Genomic DNA, 18,882 nt, shown 5'->3' with positions numbered 1-18,882 from the left:
TGGTTTTGGGATTTTTAAAAATGGTTTTTACTGCATGATTAAAAAATGTGAAATAGAGTTAATGATCACCAAGTATGGCCAAATAATTAAAATGAGGTTAATATGAAGCATTATGTTAATTAACCTGTATCAGAAACATTGAGGTCAATTAATAAACGACATGTATTGTCAGTGAGAAGTAATTCTATAGACAAATGTTACAGATATTTAAGTCTTGTTTTGAGTTTTTGTTATCCCTAGGTATTTATTTTATTATTATTATTAGTGATTTGATGACTTAATCAATCAAATATGTAGACATAATTGAAGATAATGAGGGCCAAACCATGGTGTGTGAGTCTTGGTCTGGAACTCTGAGGTCCAACACAGAAGAAATCTAGTCCGTTCCTTCCATGTGAAGTGATCCTATAGTGAGATGTCAGGCATATGTGAGAGTCACGTTCTCGGTTTTTGTGAACCTGCTTATTTAAAAATATTATTATAAAGAATCAATGGTCAGACAAAAAAACAAATAAAACTGAAGCGGGTGAAGCATTGTTCCTTGCTAAAATATACAGCAAATAAAAATAATATACATTGGAATGGAAAATACAAAACTCAAATGTATATGTCTTTGAGTAAGAATGATAGTAATAGTCACTCTAAGTTACAACTTTGTCATTTGATTTATTAGGAGAAAAAGAAATAAATATTACTATCAATTCATAAGTGCCTACATTAATGTGCAAATTAGTAGTGGAAAAAAAGAATCAATGGAGAGAATATCTCAATATTTTTATCACTATGCCCAGTCATTACTCTTCAGAATGAATGTTTGAGTTGATTTCAGCTTCTACTGTGACCAAGATTGTCATGCTCCTTTGTTGCAACAAATGAGCAAGACAAACAAACAAACAAACAATCACAGATACAGACAACAGTTTAGTGGTTACCAGAGGGTAAGGAGTGTGGTAGAAGAGGGTAAAGGGGGTCAAATATATGGTGACAGAAGGAGAACTGACTCTGGGAGGTGAACACACAATGTGATATAGAGATGAGATGATGTATCATAGAACTTTACACTTGAAACCTGTAGAATTTTACTAATCAATGTCACTCCAATAAACTTAATAAAGATTAATTAAAAAGACAAAGTTTGTCATGCTCTGTGTATGGAAAGAGACTAAGGTGAATTTTCGTCAAAGTTAGCTGTCTTGGAGTGGGCCATCTGTTTAAGGGCACTCATGGCATTATTAAAAAGTATTAAATTAATCAAAAAGTTAACAGGTCCCACTGTTAATATAAGAAACATTGTGTCGATTAATTGATAATGTGCAAGATTGAGGGTAATTCATGGAGGCAGTATAGTCTACTTGGGAAATGATTTTGTCCCTGATGTTAGGGCTGGTCAAGGATCCTATTCCTGGGTTTTTGTTAGCCATGTATTGTATTTTTATTATTGTTAATGAATGAATGTTTTAATTAATACAAATGTTAAATGAACGAATAAATGAGACTTATTCATGGACCAGTGATGAAGACTGGTGATGTAGGAGTCATGGACAATGAGTGTGTGTCTGAAACTCTGAAGTCCAGAAAATAATCTGGTCTATTTTCTCTGTTGAAATTGTTTCTGTAGAAAGACGTCAGGAATATAAAAAGATTATATTCTTGTGCTGATTTCATAGACATAGATTTGTTATTATTAATGAATTAATGATAGAACCATTAAGCAAATATAAAGAAATACATAAGGAAGACTGGTGGTTAAGCATTGTCCAAATACAAACATAGATGGGGAGGCAAAGGGTATTGTTATTAATAATAAAAATTGAAAACACCGATGCCCATTAAGCAATAAATGGATCGGTGTCACCACTTTGACCAAGGTTATATAGTCGTAAGAGTCAGTTTAATTGTCTGCCTCACACTGAAGATTTTTCCTTTTAGTAAGATAAAAGTATAAAAAGAAAAAAATAACAAATACCTAAATACTAGTAAATGAAATGTGGAAAGCAAATATCAATGCAGATGAGGTCTCAGTTTTTTTAATCATCTGCTCTGCTCTGTACTCTTCAGAATGGACACACTCGTGATGATTTAGCGTCTTGCATGGGCATGAGCTTGGATGGAGATTAATGTGAGTGATAGTTAAAGTTCTTTTCTTGATTTAAGTGTTTTTTTAAAGGTAATTCACTGTCTTATTAAAAAGTATGAAATATAATTGAAGAGGGCAGCTGTATCTCAGTATTAAATATGGTTTATTTGAAGTATTGTATTGATTAATCCATATATGAAAAACTGAGGGTATTAATAAGAGATATTGATGTGAGAATAATTCTCTACATACATTTGGAACATGAAGGCTCTTTTTTTTAATTGTACTAAATAATTATTAGTGAATCAGTGATTTCATCAATAAACAAATTGAAATGAATGAAGAAAAAGAGGACAATAGTGGATCAATGATGACTCCTGGTGGCGTATGAGTCATATACGATGAATACGTGTCTGGAACTCTGAGGTCCAAGAGAAAATTAATGTAGTCCATTCATTTGGTTTGAAGGGATTTTGTAGACAGAGTTCAGGAATAAATGAGGGGCTTATTTTTAGTCTTTGTGTTTGTGCATTTTCATCCCATTATAATTGGATAAATGACAGAATATAGATAAATATATAAATAACTGAAGGTGAATGGAATAAAGCATTGTCCAATTATAAAAATATGTGGTGAGGCAAGAAATACTATTAATGTGTTATGAAAACCCTCAAGTTCAGTTAAAAATGAATGGTACCCGACTGTTACCTCTTCAAGTATGCATGAGGAAGACAAAAGTCTGAGACAATGAACCTCTTCTGCTTCAGTGACAGATCAAAGTTGTTTGTGTCCTTAACAGACTAAATATACACACCAGATTAACAACTGCCTCAATAACTATGTAAATGTAGAGCGGGGAATCAATGGAGAGAATGTCTCAACCATTTGTACCACCTGCTTTGCTTGTACTCCTCAGAATGGACGTACTGGACCCGAAGGAAGGAGTCTTCCATGATCACCTGCTGTAGGTTGCCGCTCTGATTTGAGGCTGGAGACCAACCACTGTGAGCATAATCAAATCTCTTGTCTTGGATTGGGTGGTTTATCGAGGGGTGCTCACTATATTCATAAAAGGCTTGAGATATAATCAAAGAAGGCCATCTTTATCTTGTTGATAAATAAGACATTAATATGAAGCATTATATTGATTAATGCATATGTGAAAAACTGATAATAAATACAATAGACATAATGATGTGAGATTGTTTCTGGGGACATATTATTGATACCAAGGCCTTGTTGGGTTTTCTGAGTCAAGAGTTTTAAAATTGTAATTATTGAATTAATGATGAATTAATAAATAATATAGAAATGAATATAAAGAAAGTTGTCTTTTCTGGATCAGTGATGATAACTGCTGGTGTATGACTCATGGATAACGAATAATATGTGTCTGGAACTCTGAGGTTCAACACAAAAGAAATGTGGCTTTCTCTTCATGCATTTTTATTCTAGTATTATAATTGAACCAATGAAACAATCAATAAACAAATATATGGATCAGTGGAGAGAAAGTCTCCATCTTTTTATCACCTGTTCTCTTTGGTACTTTTCAGAATCAAAGCTGAAGGTGATTTCAGCCTCTACTGCAGTCCAGTTTATCATGGTTCCCTTGTTATAGAAAAGGAACCAAGGTGAGTAATGGTCAAAATTCTTGTCTTAGTATGGGTCCTTTGTTTAAGGTGTTCCCATGTATTATTGAAAAGTAATATATAAATATATAATCAAAAAATGAACTAGGGCTCAGTGATAAATATGATATGAAATAGTATGTTGGTTAATTGATAATATAGAACATTGATATTGACTAATGAAAAAGATGTAATCTAGTTTGTCAATGATTCTTTAAAAGTAGTTAAGGATATTCAAGTATCTTGTTTTTTGGTTTTTGTTAATCGCGTATTTATTTCACAATTACCATGAAATAATGATTTGATTGACACAAATATATAAATGAATGAACTAAAAGTGGGTTTCTGACAAATCAGTGATGACAACTGGTGGTGGATGAGTCATGAGCAATAAATAATATGCCTGGAACCTTAAGGTCCGTTACAATACATACTCTATTTTCTCTGTTTATTTGATCCAATGGATAGATGTTAAGAATGCATAGAGATCACGTTCTCATTTTGGGTTAATAGATTTAGATTTATTATTATTAATGAATCAATGATAGAACCATTAAAGAAATACAAATTATATTTTAAGAAGAAAAGATGAATTATTTATTATCTAACTATGAACACATGTAGTAAAGCAAGAAATATTAATAAAAATTGTAAACACTGATGCCCATTACGAAATAACAAATGGATCAAGGGTATCACCACTTTGGCCAAGGGTCATATAAATGTGAATAATTAAGAATTAATTTTATTGTTCTGAGTTAGTCTCAAGTTTGAGGTTATTCTTTTTGTTAAGAGGGAAAAAATTTACATTATGAAAAAATTTTAAATTCCTAAATGACTGAGTAAATGAAATGTGGAAAGTAAGGCTCAATGGTTATAAAATTTTCATTTATTTATTTTTTATCATCAGCTATGCTTTGTGCTTCTCAGAATGTACACATGTGAGCTGGTTAAGTGTTATTCCATGGTGGCGAACTCTGTGATTGCATATCTACATGAGGCACACAAACCAATGTGAGTAATAAGAGTTCTGGCCTTGCTTTCAGTGATTGTTCTTTTAGAGTATTCAGTATATTATTCAAAAGTCCCTTATAGAATTACAGAAGGCTAACTGTAGCTCAGTGATAAATATTAAATTTTATGAAACATAATGATTAATGCATAACGAATAATAGCGTAATGAAAAAAAGACATTGATGTGAGAGTGATTCCACAAATTAGGGCTATCATGATACTTCCTGGGTTTTTGTGAATAATAGGGTTTTCAAATTATTATTAGTGAGTTAATAAATTAGTCAATAAACAATGTAGAAATGAATGAAGGAAAAGAGAAACAATATTGGATCGATGATGACTACTGGTGGCGTATGAGTCATATACGATGAATACGTGTCGAACTCTGAGGTCCAACAGAAATGGAATTTGGTCCATTGTCCTGTTCGAAGTAATTCTATAGACAGATGTCAGGAATATATGAGGATCTTGGTTTTTTTTTTTTATGTTTGTGCATTTTCTTTCTATTTATATAATTGGATCCATGAAATCAACAAACAAATATATAAATAAATGAAGTTGGTGAAATATTGTCTAATTATAAAAATATGTGGTTAGGCAAGGCACACAGTATTAATGTATATTTAAAACACGGACATCTGTAAGGGAATATATGGTACAAAGGTGTTATTCTTTCACTAAGGGTGATGTAGTTATTAAAAAGTAATAGTATTCTCTATCACTAGCTAGATTGATATTATTTGTTTACTTAGAGAAAATAAAATGTGCATTATTCCAATTCACTGCTTGAATAATAATTGACTACATGAAAGGTGGAATGTGAAGACCAATGAACATAATCTCAATCTTTTTTATCATCTGCTTTGTCTTGTACTCTGTAGAATGATCGCCCTCAAGCTGATTTAAGCATCTTCAATGTTAATAAGCTCTCTGGTTGCATCTATGTGGTAAAAACATGGAGACCAATGTGAGTAATAGTCACAGTTCTTTCCTTGGTTTTGTGGTTTTTAAAAGGTTTTCACCACATTATTAAAAAGTGTGAAATACAATCAATGATCATCAAACATTGGGAACAGTAAAAATGGAGTTCATATGAAGCATTATGCTAATTAATCTGTATAGGAAATATTGAGGTCAATTAATACTGTCAGTGAGAAGTAATTCTGTAGAATAATGTTAGAGATATTCAGGATCTTTTACAAGTTTTGTTATTTGTAGTTACTTATTATTATTAATGAATTGATGAATTAATCAATTAAAACCTGTAGATATGATTGAAAATAATGAGGGTCATTCCTGGATAAATGATGATGACTGGTGGCATATGAGTCTTGATAACGAATACTACAGATCTGGAATTCTCAGGTCCAACACAAAAGAAATCCATTTTCCCCCCCATTTGAAATGATTCTATAAAGAGATGTCATCCATATACAAAGATGATGTTCTTGGTCTTTCTGAACCCGGTCATTTCAAAATATTATTATAAAGAATCAATGGCAAGATTAATAAATAAATAACTAGATAAAGCTGAGCAGGGTGAATCATTATTTATTGCTAAAATATGTAGTAAAAATATTAATATAATTGGAATGGAAAATAACAGATTCAAGTGTATACGTCTTTGAGTAAGAATGGTAGACAATAATTATCAGTTACTGCATTAGTTACAACTTTGATGTTTGTTTTAAGAGAAAAAGAAATATTACCACAAATTAACAAATGCCTGAATGATTATGCAAATTAATTGTTTAATATCATTTAATTAGTATCAATGGAGAGACCCTCTCAGTACTTTTATCATCTCTCTATTTGATACTCTTCAGAATGTATGCTGAAGTTCATTTCCACTTCTGCCATGTGAAAATTGTCGTGTTTCTTCTGTGTCTAGAAAGAGACCAGGTGAGTAACAAAGTGGTTGTCTCAGAGTGGGTCATTTATTTAAGGATATTTACTATATTATTATAAAGTATTAAATAATCGAAAAGTTCAGCATGGCCAAATGATAAATATGACATGAAACCTTTTGTTGATTAATTGATAATGTATAAGATTGAGGACTATTAATGGAAGAGATATAGTCAATACGGGACATGATTCTGTAAACTGATGTTAGGAATATTCAAGGATGTTGTCCTTGTTTTTTTAAAATTACATTTACTTGTATTATTGAGATATAATCGACATATAATAGTTTATTAGGTTCAGGTGTACAGGATTCGATATTTGTGTATATTGCTTAACGATCATCACAATAAGTCTAGTTAACATCTGTCACCAGGCATAGTTACAAAAACTGTTTTTGGTGGAGAGAACTTTTAAGATTTATTCTCTTAGCCACTTTCAAATGCATAATACAGTATTATTAACTATAGTCACCCTACCATACAGTACATTCCCGTGACTTATTTATTTTGTAACTGTAGCTTTGTACCTTTTGATCTCCTTCACCCATTTGCCCACCCCTCAACCCCCACCTCTGGCAACCACCAATCTCTTCTCTGTATCTATGAGATCTGTTTTTTTTTTTTCTTTTTGATTCTACATATAAGCAGAATCATATGGTATTTGTCTTGCTCTTTCTGACTTATTTCACTCAGCACAATTCCCTCTAGGTCCATCCATGTTCTTCCAAATGTAAGATTTCATTCTTTTTTACAGCAGAATAATATTCCATTGTATAAAGATACCACATTTTCTTTATCCATTCATCTATCAGTGGACACTTAGATTGTTTCCATATCTTGGCTACTGTAAATAATGCTGCAGTAAACATAAGGGTGTATAGATCTTTTCAAGTTAGCATTTTCATTTTCTTTGGATAAATGCCCAGAAATGGAATTGCTGGGTCATAAGTTGGTTCTATTCTTAATTTTTCGAGGAATCTCTGTACTGTTTTCCATAGTGGCTGCACCAATTTACATTCCCACCAACAGTGCACGAGGGTTCCCTTTTCTCCACATCCTTGTCAACACGTGTTATTTCTTGTCTTTTTGATAATAGCCAGTTCTAACAGGTGTGAAGTGATGTGTCATTGTGGTTTAGATTTGTATTTCCCTGATGATTAATGATGCTGAGTGCCTTTACATGTACCTGTTGGCCATTTGTATGTCTTCTGTTCTTGGGTTTTTGTGAACCGTAAAATTATTTTTATTCCTTTGAATGAATTAATGATTTGATACAAATATAGAAATGAATGAAGAAAAAGAGAGTCAAATATGTACTGATGATGATGACTGGTGGCATAGGAGTTATGGACAATGAAAATATGTGTCTGAAATGCTGAGGTCAAATGCATAACTAGTCTATTCCCTCCATTGGAATTGTTTCTATAGAGAGATGTGAAGAATATAAAAATATCGTATTCTCATATTGATTTCATAGATGTAGATTTGTTATTATTTATGTGATAATAGAACCTTTAAACTGATACAAGCTTATAGAAAAGACGAGGGTGAAGCATTGTCTATCTGTAAACATATGTGATGAGGCAAAAAATATTAATAAAATTTTAAAACACTGATGCCTATTAATAAATAAATAGATGAAGAAATCACCTCTTTGACCATGGTCATACAAACATGATGGATAAGTTAGAGTTAATTTGATTATTCAGGCTCCGTCTTAAGATTGAATTTTTTCCTTTGTGAAAATTATATATTGAGAAACAATTATAAACACCTAAATACTGAATAAGTGAAATGCAGAAAGCAAGATTTGACCTCAGTTTTATTTTATCATCTGCTCTTCTCTATATTCTTCAGAATGTAAATAATCGAGATGATTTAAGCATCTTTCATTGTCACAGACACTGTGATTGATATTTTGTAGTAGGAGCTAGAAGATTAATGTGAGTAATAGGTGAAGTTCTTTTCTTGGTTTCAGTGTTATTGTTTTAAGATTATTCACTGTATTATTAAAAAGTGTGGTATATAAGTAAAGAAGGTAACTGTATCTGTGTTAAATATGGGATATGTGAAAAATTATGTTTATTTTAATGCATGCATGGAAAACTGGTTATAATGAAAGATATTGATGTGAGAATAAATATATTCACTTTAAGAACATAGGGCTCATCTCAGTTTTTGTGAATAATAGGGTTTTAAAGTTATTATTGGCGAATTAATGATTTAATCAACATACAAATAGACTATAATGAGGAAATGGGAGATATTATTGGATCGATGATGACTACTGGTGGTGTATGAGTTCATATAAGATGAATATGTGTCTGGAACTCTAAGGTCCAACATAAAATTAATCTCATCTATTCCCATTGTTTGAAGGGATTCTATAGACAGGTATCAGGAACACATAAAGGTCTTGTTTTTGGTCTTAATGTTCATGCATTTTCATCTATTCATATAATTGGATAAGTGATAGAATCTGTAAATAAACATAAATTTAAAAAGATGAATGGAGTAAAGCATTGTCCAATTATAAAAATATATGATTATACAAGAAATACTATTGCTATATGAAAACCATGAAATTCAATGAGAACAAATGGCACATTACTGTTACCTGTGTGGCTAAAGATGATGTGTAGACAGGATAAATTATAGAAAATGTTCATAGTCTAGGTCAGTGGTAAAACTGAAGTTTGTTTTCTTAAGGGGAAAAAATGTATATGCCAAATTAATGATTGCCTACATGACTGACTATGTGAGCAGTGAAAACCAAGGATCAGTGGAGAGCATGTCTCACCCTTTTTCTATTATCTGCTCTGCTTTATGCTTCTCAGAATGAATGCACTGGACCTGATTTAAGGATTTTTCTTGATCACGACCCATAGGATTGCATCTCTGTTTTAGGAACTTGGAGACCAATGTGAGTAATCATGAAAGTTCTTGTCTTGTTTTGGGTGGTTTAAGGATATTCACTGCATTAATAAGAAGTACAAAATATGCTCAAAGATGGCCGACTGTGTACTAGCCACAAATATGGGGTTAATAGGAAACATCATATTGATGTTTATATTAATATATATATAAAAAATAATAAATAGGACAGATATAATGATGTGAGAATGGTTCCAGATACATGTGAGGGCTGTCAAGGCCCTTTTGTGTTCTGTGAATCCTAAGAGTTAAAAAAAAATTTTTTTAGTGAATTAATAAACTATATAGAAATGAATAAAGAGAAAGTGGTTTTTTCTGGATCAATGATGACTGCCAGACATGGTTGGTGAATAATATGTGATTGGAATTCTGAGGTCCAACACAGAAGAAATGTTATTTTAAGTGGATCAATGATTTATCAATGAAGAAATATATAAAAAATAAAGCTGAATGGTAGTTGTATTGTCCAATTTAGAACATGTGGGAGGCAATAAATTTTATTACTGTAATTTGAAAACAGTAAAGTCCAAGGAGAAATAAATGGTACATGACTGTAACCTCTTTGGCTAACGGTGATATAGACCGGGTGAATTATAGATAGTTTTTATGTTCTGGGTCAGTTGGAAGTTCAAAGTAGTTCATTTTCATAAAAACTATGACATAAATATACTCCAAGTAATGATTGCCTAAATGACTGATTAAATGAAAGATGTAAGCAAAGATCAGTGGAAGAAAGTTTCAACCTTTTTATCACTGCTCTTCAGAACAGATGCTCTAGCTAATTTCAACTTGTACCCGGGTGAAGTTTCTTATGTTGCCTCCATGTTACAAGAGAGACCAAGGTAAGTAGTACTCAGAGATTTTGTCTTGTTTGGGGTCATTTGTTTTAGGGTAGTATTCATGGTATTATTACAAATTAACAAATATAATCATAAAGTAATTTATGACCCATCGATATGAAACATTATGTTGATTAATTGACGATATGTAACATTGAGGTTGATTAATGAGAGATACAATCTATGTTGGCAATTATTCTGTAGATTGAATTAGGGATATACAAAGTTGTTGGTTCTTCAGTTTTTGTTTATGTATTTATTTTATTATCAAGTCAATACAAATGTAGAAATTCATGAAGAAAAAGTGAGCGTCCATGGACCAATAATAATGACTGTGATGGATGAGTTATGGACGATGAATAATACGTGTCTGGAACTCTGAGGAACATATAGTACATGGTCTATTCTCTTTGTACAGTTGATCCTATGGACAGGTGTTAGGAAAGCACAAAGATCATGTGTTTATCTTGAGTTTATAGATTTAAATAGTTTTTCTTTTTTTTAAATGAAATTTATCAGGGTGGCAATGGTTAGTAAAATTACATAGGTTTCGATTTAAATTTATTATTATAAATGGGTCAGTATAGAACCATTGAAGATATGTAAATAACAGAATATAAATGTAAAAATGTGAAACGCCCAATTATGAACACATGTGGCAAGGCAAGAAATATTAAAGAAAATTGCAAACATTGATGCCCATTAAGAAATAAATGGATCAAGGGTGTCACCTCCTGGGCCAAAGATCACATAGACATGATCAGTTAAAAATTAATTTTGTTGTTCTAGGTCAGTCTCAAGTTCGAAGGGATTCTGTTGTTTTTGTTTTGTTTTATTAAGAGAAAAAGATGTCTACATTGTGAAAATTTTATATATTCTTAAATGACCGAGTAAATGAATCATGGAAAGCAAGAATCAACGTGGATTAAAACTTTTTATCATTGACTGTTTTGTACTTCTCAGAATGTATGCATGTGAGCTGGTTAAATGTTATTCCATGGTGGCGAACTCTGTGATTGCATCTCTGTGAGAAGCACACAAACCAATGTGAGTAATGGTCAGAGTTCTTGTCTTGGTTTCAGTGATTGTTTCTTTTCAGAGCATTCAGTGTAGTTTCAAAAGTTTCACATAGGATCACAGAAGGCCAACTGTAGCTCAGTGATAAACATTAAATTTTATGAAACATTGTAGTGATTAATGCATAAATGAAAAACAGCATAATTAAAAAAAGACGTATTAGATTCTATTTACACATTAGGGAAATCATCACTTTTCTTGTTTTTTTGTGACTAATAGGGATTTAAAATTATTGTTAGTGAATTAATGAATTAGTTAATAAACAATGTAGAAATGAATGAAGAAGAAAAGGAACAATATTGGATCGATGATGACTACTGGTGGCTTATGAGTCATATACAATGAATATGTGTCTGGAACTCTGAGGTCCAACACAAAAGAAATCAAATCTAGTCCATTCCCATTGTTTGAAAGGATTCTGTAGACAGATGTCAGGAATATATTAAGATCTTGTTTTTGGTTTTTCTGTTCATGCATTTTCTGTGTATTTTTATAATCGGATCAATGAAATAATAAATGAAATAAAGATGAAGGCAGCAAAATGTTCTCCAATTATAAAAATATGTGGTTAGTCAAAGAACAGTATTGATGTATATTTAAAACACTGACATAGGTAGGGGAATATATGGCAGTAGGGTGTTTTCTTTGACTAAGAATGATATAGTTATTGATAAGTAATAGTAAACGTTCATTTCTCTATCAGTGGCTAGAACAGTATTATTCATTTATCTACTTAGAGAAAATAAAATATATGTTATTGCAATTCACTGCTTAATAATGATGGACTGAATTAAAGGTGGAATGCAAAGACCAATGAACATAATCTCAATCTTTTCTTATCACTGCTTTGTTCTGACCTCCAGAGAATGGTTGCATTCGAGCTGATTTAAGCATTCCACCATGCTCACGAGCTCCATGATTGCCTCTATATATAAAAGGAGGACAGAGATTAATGTGAGTAGCAGTTGAAGTTATTTTCTTGGTTTAAGTGTTTTTTTTTAATGTCATCCACTGCATTATTAAAAAGTGCGAACTATAATTAAAGGAGGCTATATATTTCAGTGATGAATATGGGATATATGAACCATTATACTGACTTATCCATGTGTGGGGAAACCTGAGGATGAGTAATGAAAGAGACACATTGATGTGAGAAAAATCTATGCACATACTAGAGACATAAAAGGTCTTCTTGGGTTTTGTGAATTAAAGCATTTAAAATTATTAGTGAGTTAATGAATTAGTCAATAAACAATTGGAAATGAATGCAGAAAACAAGGGACAGTATTGTGATCAATGATGACTCCTGGTGGCATATGAGTCATTTACGATGAATACGTGTCTGGAACTTTGAGGTCCAACACAAAAGAAATCTAGGCCATTCCAATTTGAAGGGGTCTTATAGACACATGTCAGGCATATACAAGGATCCTCTTTTTGGTCTTAGTGTTCATGCATTTTCATTCTATTATTATAATTGGATAAATATGAGAATCTATAAATAACTATCTATAAATTTAGATAATGGAGTGAAGCATTGTCCAATTAGAAAAATATGTTATTAGGCAAGAAATACTATTAACATATTATGAAAACCCTAAAGTTCAGTTAGAAATAAATGGTACGTGACTGCTCTGTGTAGGGCTAAGGGTGCCGTACACAGTGTATGTCCTGACAATGTCCCGATTCTGGGTCAGTTTACAAGACCAACGTTATTCTTTTTCTTAAGGGAAAAAATATTTACACCACATTAATGATTGCCAACAACTGAATAAATGAGAGATAAAAAGCAAGGATCAATGGGCAAATTCTTAACTATTTTTATCATCTGCTTTGCTTCATACTCCGCAGAATGGACAAATTTGAGCTCTCTGGTTGCTTCTATATTGTAGGAGCATGGAGACCAATGTGAGTAACAATCAAAGTTATTGTCTTAGTTTGAGTGACTTGTTTAAGGCTGTCCACTGTATTATTCAAAAGCATTAAATATAATCAAAGAAGGTGAAAAATGGCAATGTTTAATATCAGATTGATATGAAGCATTATGTTGACTAATCCATAAATGTAACACTGAGGTCAGCTAATAAAAGAGATTTAACTCTGTAATATTGTAGAGATAGATGTTAGGAATGTTGAAGGATCATATTCTTATGTGTATTTCTTTACTAATGAATTAATCTATGAGTAAATGTGAGAATGAAAAGAAAGAGGGGCAGTCATGGACCAATGATGACAACTGGTGGTGTATGAGTCATATACAATGCATATTATGTGTCTGGAACTCTGAGATCTGGTAGAAAAGTAATCTAGTCCATTTCTTGCATGTATAGGGGTCTTACATACAGATGCTAGTATTATATAAGGATTTTGTTCTTAGTCTTTGTGTTAATAAAGTTTAATAATTTATAATAGTATTAATGGTAGAATTAATAAAGAAATGTATAAATGATTTAAGTTGAAGAGGTTGAAGTATCTTCTTTGTAAATATGAATAGTAAGGTAAATATCTACTTTAGAATGGATATAAAAGGGCCAAGTGTATTACAGCTTTGACTAAGGTTGACGTAGACAGTGGAATGTAGTAGTATGGTTTTGCCTGACTCAGTTGCAAGTTTGAAGTTAATTTTTAAGATACAAAAATAAATATCTGCATAAGTTAATGAGTGCCTAACTGCCAATGTAAATGATGGTAGAATATATGGATTAGTGGATAGAAAGTCCCGAGCTCTGTGTCACCTTCTCTGTTTGGTACTCTGCAGAACAAATGCCCGAGCTAGCTAATACCATCTTCTGTTGTGATCAAGATTGTCATGTACCCTTTCTATTAGGAAAGAGAGCAAGGTGAGTAGTGGTCATAGTTTTGTTTTGTTTTGGGTCATTTGTCTAAGCATCATCACGGTATTATTAAAAAGTAACAAAGACAGTTTAAAAGTTAACTATGGCCCAGTGATAAATGATATAAAACATTATATTGATTAATTTAACATTGAGATTGATTAATGAAAGATGTGTAATATAAGCTGGCAAATATTCTACAGAAATTAGAGATGTTCAGCATCTTATTCTCCAGTGTTTTGGAATCACATATTTATTTTATTATTTTCAATGAATTAATGATGTAATTGATAAAAATGTAGAAACAAATAAAGAGAATGTGGGCCTCTAATGGACCAATGATGACAACTGGTGGCGGATAAGTCATGGACGATGAATAATATGTGTCTGGATATCTGAGGTCCATCACAATAAATAGTCTATTCCTTGTATTGATTTGATTCTGTAGACAGATGTTAGCAATATACAAAGATTATATCCTCATTTTGAGTTTATGGATTTAGATTTGTTATTAATGGATCACTGGTAAGATCAATAAAGATATATAAGTAATAGGTAAAGAAAAAAAGATAAAATGTTGTCCAACTATGAACATATATGGTGAGACAAGAAATATTAATAAAATTGAAAATACTGATGCCCATTAAGAAATAAATGGAATAAGGGTGTTACCTAGTTGGCTAAGGATAAGTCTCAGGGTTAGTCTCAAGTTTGAAGTTTTTACTTTCATTAAGAGACAATATATTTACATCATGCAAAATTTATAAATACCTAAATGAGTAAATAAGTGAAATGTGGGAAGCAAGGATCAGTGGAGATAAGATCTTAACTTTTTTATCATCAACTGTGCTTTGTACTTCTCAGAATGGACACACTTGAACTGCTGAAGCATTTTCCCATGATGGTGTGCCCTGTGATTACATCTTTGTGTTAGGAGCATGGAAACCAATGTGAGTAATGGTCAAAGATCTTGTCTTGGTTTCAACAATATTTTTTTAGGATATTCAGTGTATTTTTAAAAAGTGCTATATAGAGTCAAAGTTTGCCAACTATAGCTCAGTAATAACTATTGAATTAATGAGACCTTATGTTGATTGCTACATACATGAAATTTAAGATAATTAATAAGAGAGAGACAGTGATATAAGAATGAGTCTATAAATAGATTAAGGGTATCTTGACTCTTCTTGGATTTTTGTGAATAATAGTTCTTTAAATTATTATTAGTGAACTTATGAATTAATAAACAATGTAGAAAGGAATGAAGAAAAAGAGGGACAATATTGGATCGGTGATGACTACTGGTGGAGTATGAGTCATATAATGAATAAATTATCCGGAACTCTGAGGTTCATCACAAAATAAATCTAGTCTATTTTTATAATTGGATAAATGAAATAATCAATAAACAAATATAAAATAAAGGTAAAGGTGGTGGAAAGTTGTCCAATTATAAAAATATGTGGTTAGGCAAGGAATAGTATTAATGTCTATTTAAAGGACTGATCCTCTATAGAGGATCATGTGTTATTCTTTTGCTAAGGACGATATAGATATTGATAAGTGGTAGTGAATGTTCATGTATGTCAGTGGTTAGATGAATATTGTTTGTTTACTCATGAGAAATTAAAATAGACATTGTCCTAAGACATTGATTACGTAAATGATTAACTAAATGAAAGATAGAATGGGATGGCCAATGATTCCTGTGTTTCCCTGAAAATAAGACCTAGCCGGACAATCAGCTCTAATGCGTCTTTTGGAGCAAAAATTAATATAAGACCTAGTCTTATGTTAGATAAGACCGGGTCTTATGTTATAGTAAAATAAAACCATGTCTTATATTAATTTTTGCTCCAAAAGACACATTAGAGCTGATTGTCCAGCTAGGTCTTATTTTCAGGGAAACACGGTAATATCTCAACCTTTTTTAAAATCATCTGTTCTGTCTTGTACTCCTCAGAACGGTCACACTTGGGTGACTTAAGCATCTTCCATGGACAGAAGTTCTCTGGTTGCATCTATGTGTCAAAAGCATGGAGACCAATGTGAATAACAGTCAAAGTTCTTTTCTTGGTTTTGTGTTTTTTTAAACAGATTTTCACTGCATTATTAAAAGTGTTATATAGAATCAAAGATCATAACCATGGCCGAATAGTAAATTTGGTGTTAATATAAGGCATTATATTAGGCTGATGCAAAAGTAATTGTGGCTTACAAGGTTAAAAATAATTGCAAAAACCGCAATTACTTTTGCACCAACCTAATGTTAATTAATCAATACAGGAAAACATTGAAGTTAATTAATGAAAGATTTATAGTCGGTAGGAAGTAATTCTATAGAAAAATGTTAGAGATATTTAAGGATCTTGCTTCAGTTTTTTGTGACTTCTAAGTATGTATTGTATTGTTTTTAGTTAACGGATGAATTAATCAATAAAACATGTAAACATTAATGAATATAATGAGTACTAAACCTGAAGCAGTGATGATGATTGGTCATGTAGAAGTTTGGATCATGAATATTATAGGTCTGAAACTCAGAGGTCCAGCACAAAATTAACCTAGTCCATCCCCACTGTTTGAAGAGATCCTTTAGACAGATGTCAGAAATATGCAGTGATCTTTTTGGTCTTAGTGTTCATACATTTCATTTGTTATAATTGGATAAATGTGAGAATCTATAAATAAATATATATAAATAAGGATGAATGGAATGGAGCATTGTCTAATTATAAAAATATGTGGTGAGGCAGAAATACTGTTGATGTATTATGAAACCCTGAAGTTCAATTAGAAATATTAGGTGGTGCAAAAATAATTGCTGTTTAAAAGGTTAAAAATAATTGCACAAATCACAATTACTTTTGTACTAACCTAATTAATGGTCCATGACCGCCACCTGTATGACTAAGGATGCTGCAGCCAGTGTATGCCCTAGACAATGTTCCGATTCTGGGTCACTTTGCAAGATCAACATTGCTCTTTTTCTTAAGGGAAAAGAAAAAAGCCCAATTAATGGTTGCCCTAACTGCTGAAACAAGGATCAAAGGAGAAATGCCTCAACTATTTTTATCCTCTGCCCTGCTTTATACTCCTCAGAATGGACAAATTTGACCTGTTTTAAGGATTCTTCTTTGATCAAGGGTCCTGGGATTGCATCTCTCTTTTAGGCGCCAGGAGATCAATGTGAGTAATAATCAAAGTTCTTTTCTTGGTTCTGGTGTTTTGTCTTAAGGATACTCACTGTATTAATAAAAAGTGTGAAATGGAATCTAAGAAGGTGAACCGTATCCTAGTAACAATTGGGACTAATATAGAGCATCATACCGGCTGAAGCATATACAAAAACAGGATAATGATAGAGATATTGATGTGAGAATGGTTCTTAATGCATGTTAGAGTATCAAGGTCTTGTTGAGTTTTTGTGAATTACAGTTTTAAAATTACGATTAGTGAATTAATGAATTAATAAACAATATAGAAATTTCACGAGAAAGTGGTCTTTTCTGAATCAGTGATGATAACTGGTGGCGTATGAGTCATGGATGATGAATAATGTGTCTGGAACTCTGAGGTCCAATAGAAATGGAATCTGATCCATTTTCCCTATAGGAAGTGATCTTCTAGACAGATCCGTCAGGAATATGCAAGGATCTTGTTTTTGGTTTCTATATTCCTGCATTTTTTCTGTTTTTATAATTGGATCAATAAATAAACAAATATAAAAATGTATAAATATGAAGGAAGTAAAATATTGTCCAATTATAAAAATGTTGGGTTAGGCAACAAATTCTATTGGTTTTTATAGACAAATTGTTTCTATAGAGAGATGTCAGGATCAATACACATCAATATAAAAATTAGTTTGTATTGATTTCATAGACATAGATATGTATTATTAATGGAATAATGATAGAAGATTAAATATTTTAAAAGTTAAAGAAGAATAGAATGAAGCAGTGCATAACTATGAATGTATGTGGTGAGGCAAAAGATATTCATAAAATTGAAGAGTTATATTTATTAAGAAATGTATGTATCCAAGTATCCCCTCTTTGGTTAAGAATCATGTAGACACTGACGAGTAAGTATCTATCGTATTGCTGTGGGTCAGCCTTAAGACTGAGTTTTTCATTATGTTAGGATGAGTATATACACATATTAAGAGAAAAGAAGAAATATCTTAATATCAAGTCTATGAAATGTGTGCTCAGCAAGCCTCCGTGTCTATTAGGTCTTAATTTTTTATCCCTTGCTCTGCCCTGTCCTCCTCAGAACGAATGTACTCAAGCTGCTTTAGCATCTTCCATGGCCATGAGCTTTCTGGTGGATGGAGTATAGTTGAAGTTAATGTGAGTATAGTTGAAGTTCTTTTCTTGATTTAAGTATTTTCTTTTTAGGTAATTTACTGCAATATTAAAAATTATAAAATATAATTAAAGAAGCAATATATCTCAGTGATAAATATGGGATATACGAACCATTATATTGATTAATTCCCATACGAAAAACTGAGGATAATTAATGAAATAGACATATTGATGTGAGAATAATCTAGGTACAGAT

At 31.8% G+C, this 18,882-nt stretch overlaps 2 long non-coding RNA genes, 16 other non-coding genes and 1 pseudogene across 19 annotated transcripts; all 19 read left to right on the top strand.

Annotated features, from left to right (window-relative positions):
* The first annotated feature begins 1,503 nt into the window (after positions 1-1,503).
* LOC117024285 (small nucleolar RNA SNORD113/SNORD114 family) lies at positions 1,504-1,575 on the top strand. The gene has a single exon (XR_004423370.1). It is a non-coding gene; the product is annotated as a small nucleolar RNA SNORD113/SNORD114 family (small nucleolar RNA).
* An 862-nt stretch (positions 1,576-2,437) lies between these two features.
* LOC117024265 (small nucleolar RNA SNORD113/SNORD114 family) lies at positions 2,438-2,509 on the top strand. The gene has a single exon (XR_004423350.1). It is a non-coding gene; the product is annotated as a small nucleolar RNA SNORD113/SNORD114 family (small nucleolar RNA).
* A 905-nt stretch (positions 2,510-3,414) lies between these two features.
* On the top strand, positions 3,415-3,489 carry LOC117024279 (small nucleolar RNA SNORD113/SNORD114 family). The gene has a single exon (XR_004423364.1). It is a non-coding gene; the product is annotated as a small nucleolar RNA SNORD113/SNORD114 family (small nucleolar RNA).
* Positions 3,490-4,057: 568 nt separating this feature from the next.
* LOC117024313 (small nucleolar RNA SNORD113/SNORD114 family) lies at positions 4,058-4,130 on the top strand. Its single transcript, XR_004423393.1, has one exon. It is a non-coding gene; the product is annotated as a small nucleolar RNA SNORD113/SNORD114 family (small nucleolar RNA).
* A 918-nt stretch (positions 4,131-5,048) lies between these two features.
* On the top strand, positions 5,049-5,118 carry LOC117024275 (small nucleolar RNA SNORD113/SNORD114 family). Its single transcript, XR_004423360.1, has one exon. It is a non-coding gene; the product is annotated as a small nucleolar RNA SNORD113/SNORD114 family (small nucleolar RNA).
* A 901-nt stretch (positions 5,119-6,019) lies between these two features.
* On the top strand, positions 6,020-6,093 carry LOC117024290 (small nucleolar RNA SNORD113/SNORD114 family). Its single transcript, XR_004423374.1, has one exon. It is a non-coding gene; the product is annotated as a small nucleolar RNA SNORD113/SNORD114 family (small nucleolar RNA).
* A 455-nt stretch (positions 6,094-6,548) lies between these two features.
* LOC117023747 (uncharacterized) lies at positions 6,549-11,613 on the top strand. The gene is made up of 4 exons (XR_004423254.1): positions 6,549-6,624; positions 9,467-9,552; positions 10,328-10,405; positions 11,366-11,613. It is a non-coding gene; the product is annotated as an uncharacterized LOC117023747 (long non-coding RNA).
* Positions 7,942-8,015, top strand: LOC117024292 (small nucleolar RNA SNORD113/SNORD114 family). Its single transcript, XR_004423376.1, has one exon. It is a non-coding gene; the product is annotated as a small nucleolar RNA SNORD113/SNORD114 family (small nucleolar RNA).
* Positions 8,900-8,972, top strand: LOC117024280 (small nucleolar RNA SNORD113/SNORD114 family). The gene has a single exon (XR_004423365.1). It is a non-coding gene; the product is annotated as a small nucleolar RNA SNORD113/SNORD114 family (small nucleolar RNA).
* Positions 9,880-9,943, top strand: LOC117024299 (uncharacterized; annotated as a pseudogene).
* On the top strand, positions 10,718-10,791 carry LOC117024301 (small nucleolar RNA SNORD113/SNORD114 family). Its single transcript, XR_004423383.1, has one exon. It is a non-coding gene; the product is annotated as a small nucleolar RNA SNORD113/SNORD114 family (small nucleolar RNA).
* Positions 11,614-11,779: 166 nt separating the features above from the next.
* LOC117024269 (small nucleolar RNA SNORD113/SNORD114 family) lies at positions 11,780-11,851 on the top strand. Its single transcript, XR_004423354.1, has one exon. It is a non-coding gene; the product is annotated as a small nucleolar RNA SNORD113/SNORD114 family (small nucleolar RNA).
* Positions 11,786-18,652, top strand: LOC117023746 (uncharacterized). Of its 2 annotated transcripts, none has more exons than XR_004423253.1 (6): positions 11,786-12,433; positions 13,331-13,387; positions 14,238-14,319; positions 15,178-15,263; positions 17,416-17,502; positions 18,592-18,652. It is a non-coding gene; the product is annotated as an uncharacterized LOC117023746 (long non-coding RNA). The 2 variants fall into 2 exon arrangements; XR_004423252.1 differs by having other exon boundaries at positions 17,310-17,502.
* LOC117024276 (small nucleolar RNA SNORD113/SNORD114 family) lies at positions 12,769-12,840 on the top strand. Its single transcript, XR_004423361.1, has one exon. It is a non-coding gene; the product is annotated as a small nucleolar RNA SNORD113/SNORD114 family (small nucleolar RNA).
* LOC117024277 (small nucleolar RNA SNORD113/SNORD114 family) lies at positions 13,699-13,773 on the top strand. The gene has a single exon (XR_004423362.1). It is a non-coding gene; the product is annotated as a small nucleolar RNA SNORD113/SNORD114 family (small nucleolar RNA).
* LOC117024272 (small nucleolar RNA SNORD113/SNORD114 family) lies at positions 14,645-14,719 on the top strand. Its single transcript, XR_004423357.1, has one exon. It is a non-coding gene; the product is annotated as a small nucleolar RNA SNORD113/SNORD114 family (small nucleolar RNA).
* Positions 15,598-15,668, top strand: LOC117024281 (small nucleolar RNA SNORD113/SNORD114 family). The gene has a single exon (XR_004423366.1). It is a non-coding gene; the product is annotated as a small nucleolar RNA SNORD113/SNORD114 family (small nucleolar RNA).
* Positions 16,792-16,865, top strand: LOC117024317 (small nucleolar RNA SNORD113/SNORD114 family). Its single transcript, XR_004423396.1, has one exon. It is a non-coding gene; the product is annotated as a small nucleolar RNA SNORD113/SNORD114 family (small nucleolar RNA).
* On the top strand, positions 17,824-17,896 carry LOC117024271 (small nucleolar RNA SNORD113/SNORD114 family). The gene has a single exon (XR_004423356.1). It is a non-coding gene; the product is annotated as a small nucleolar RNA SNORD113/SNORD114 family (small nucleolar RNA).
* Positions 18,653-18,882: the final 230 nt, after the last annotated feature.

This window comes from Rhinolophus ferrumequinum, chromosome 6 (assembly GCF_004115265.2).
Source record: "Rhinolophus ferrumequinum isolate MPI-CBG mRhiFer1 chromosome 6, mRhiFer1_v1.p, whole genome shotgun sequence".
In the NCBI taxonomy this organism is placed as follows: domain Eukaryota; kingdom Metazoa; phylum Chordata; class Mammalia; order Chiroptera; family Rhinolophidae; genus Rhinolophus; species Rhinolophus ferrumequinum.
The sequence above is the reverse complement of the archived record's forward strand: the minus strand, read 5'-3'. Positions and strand labels throughout refer to the sequence as shown.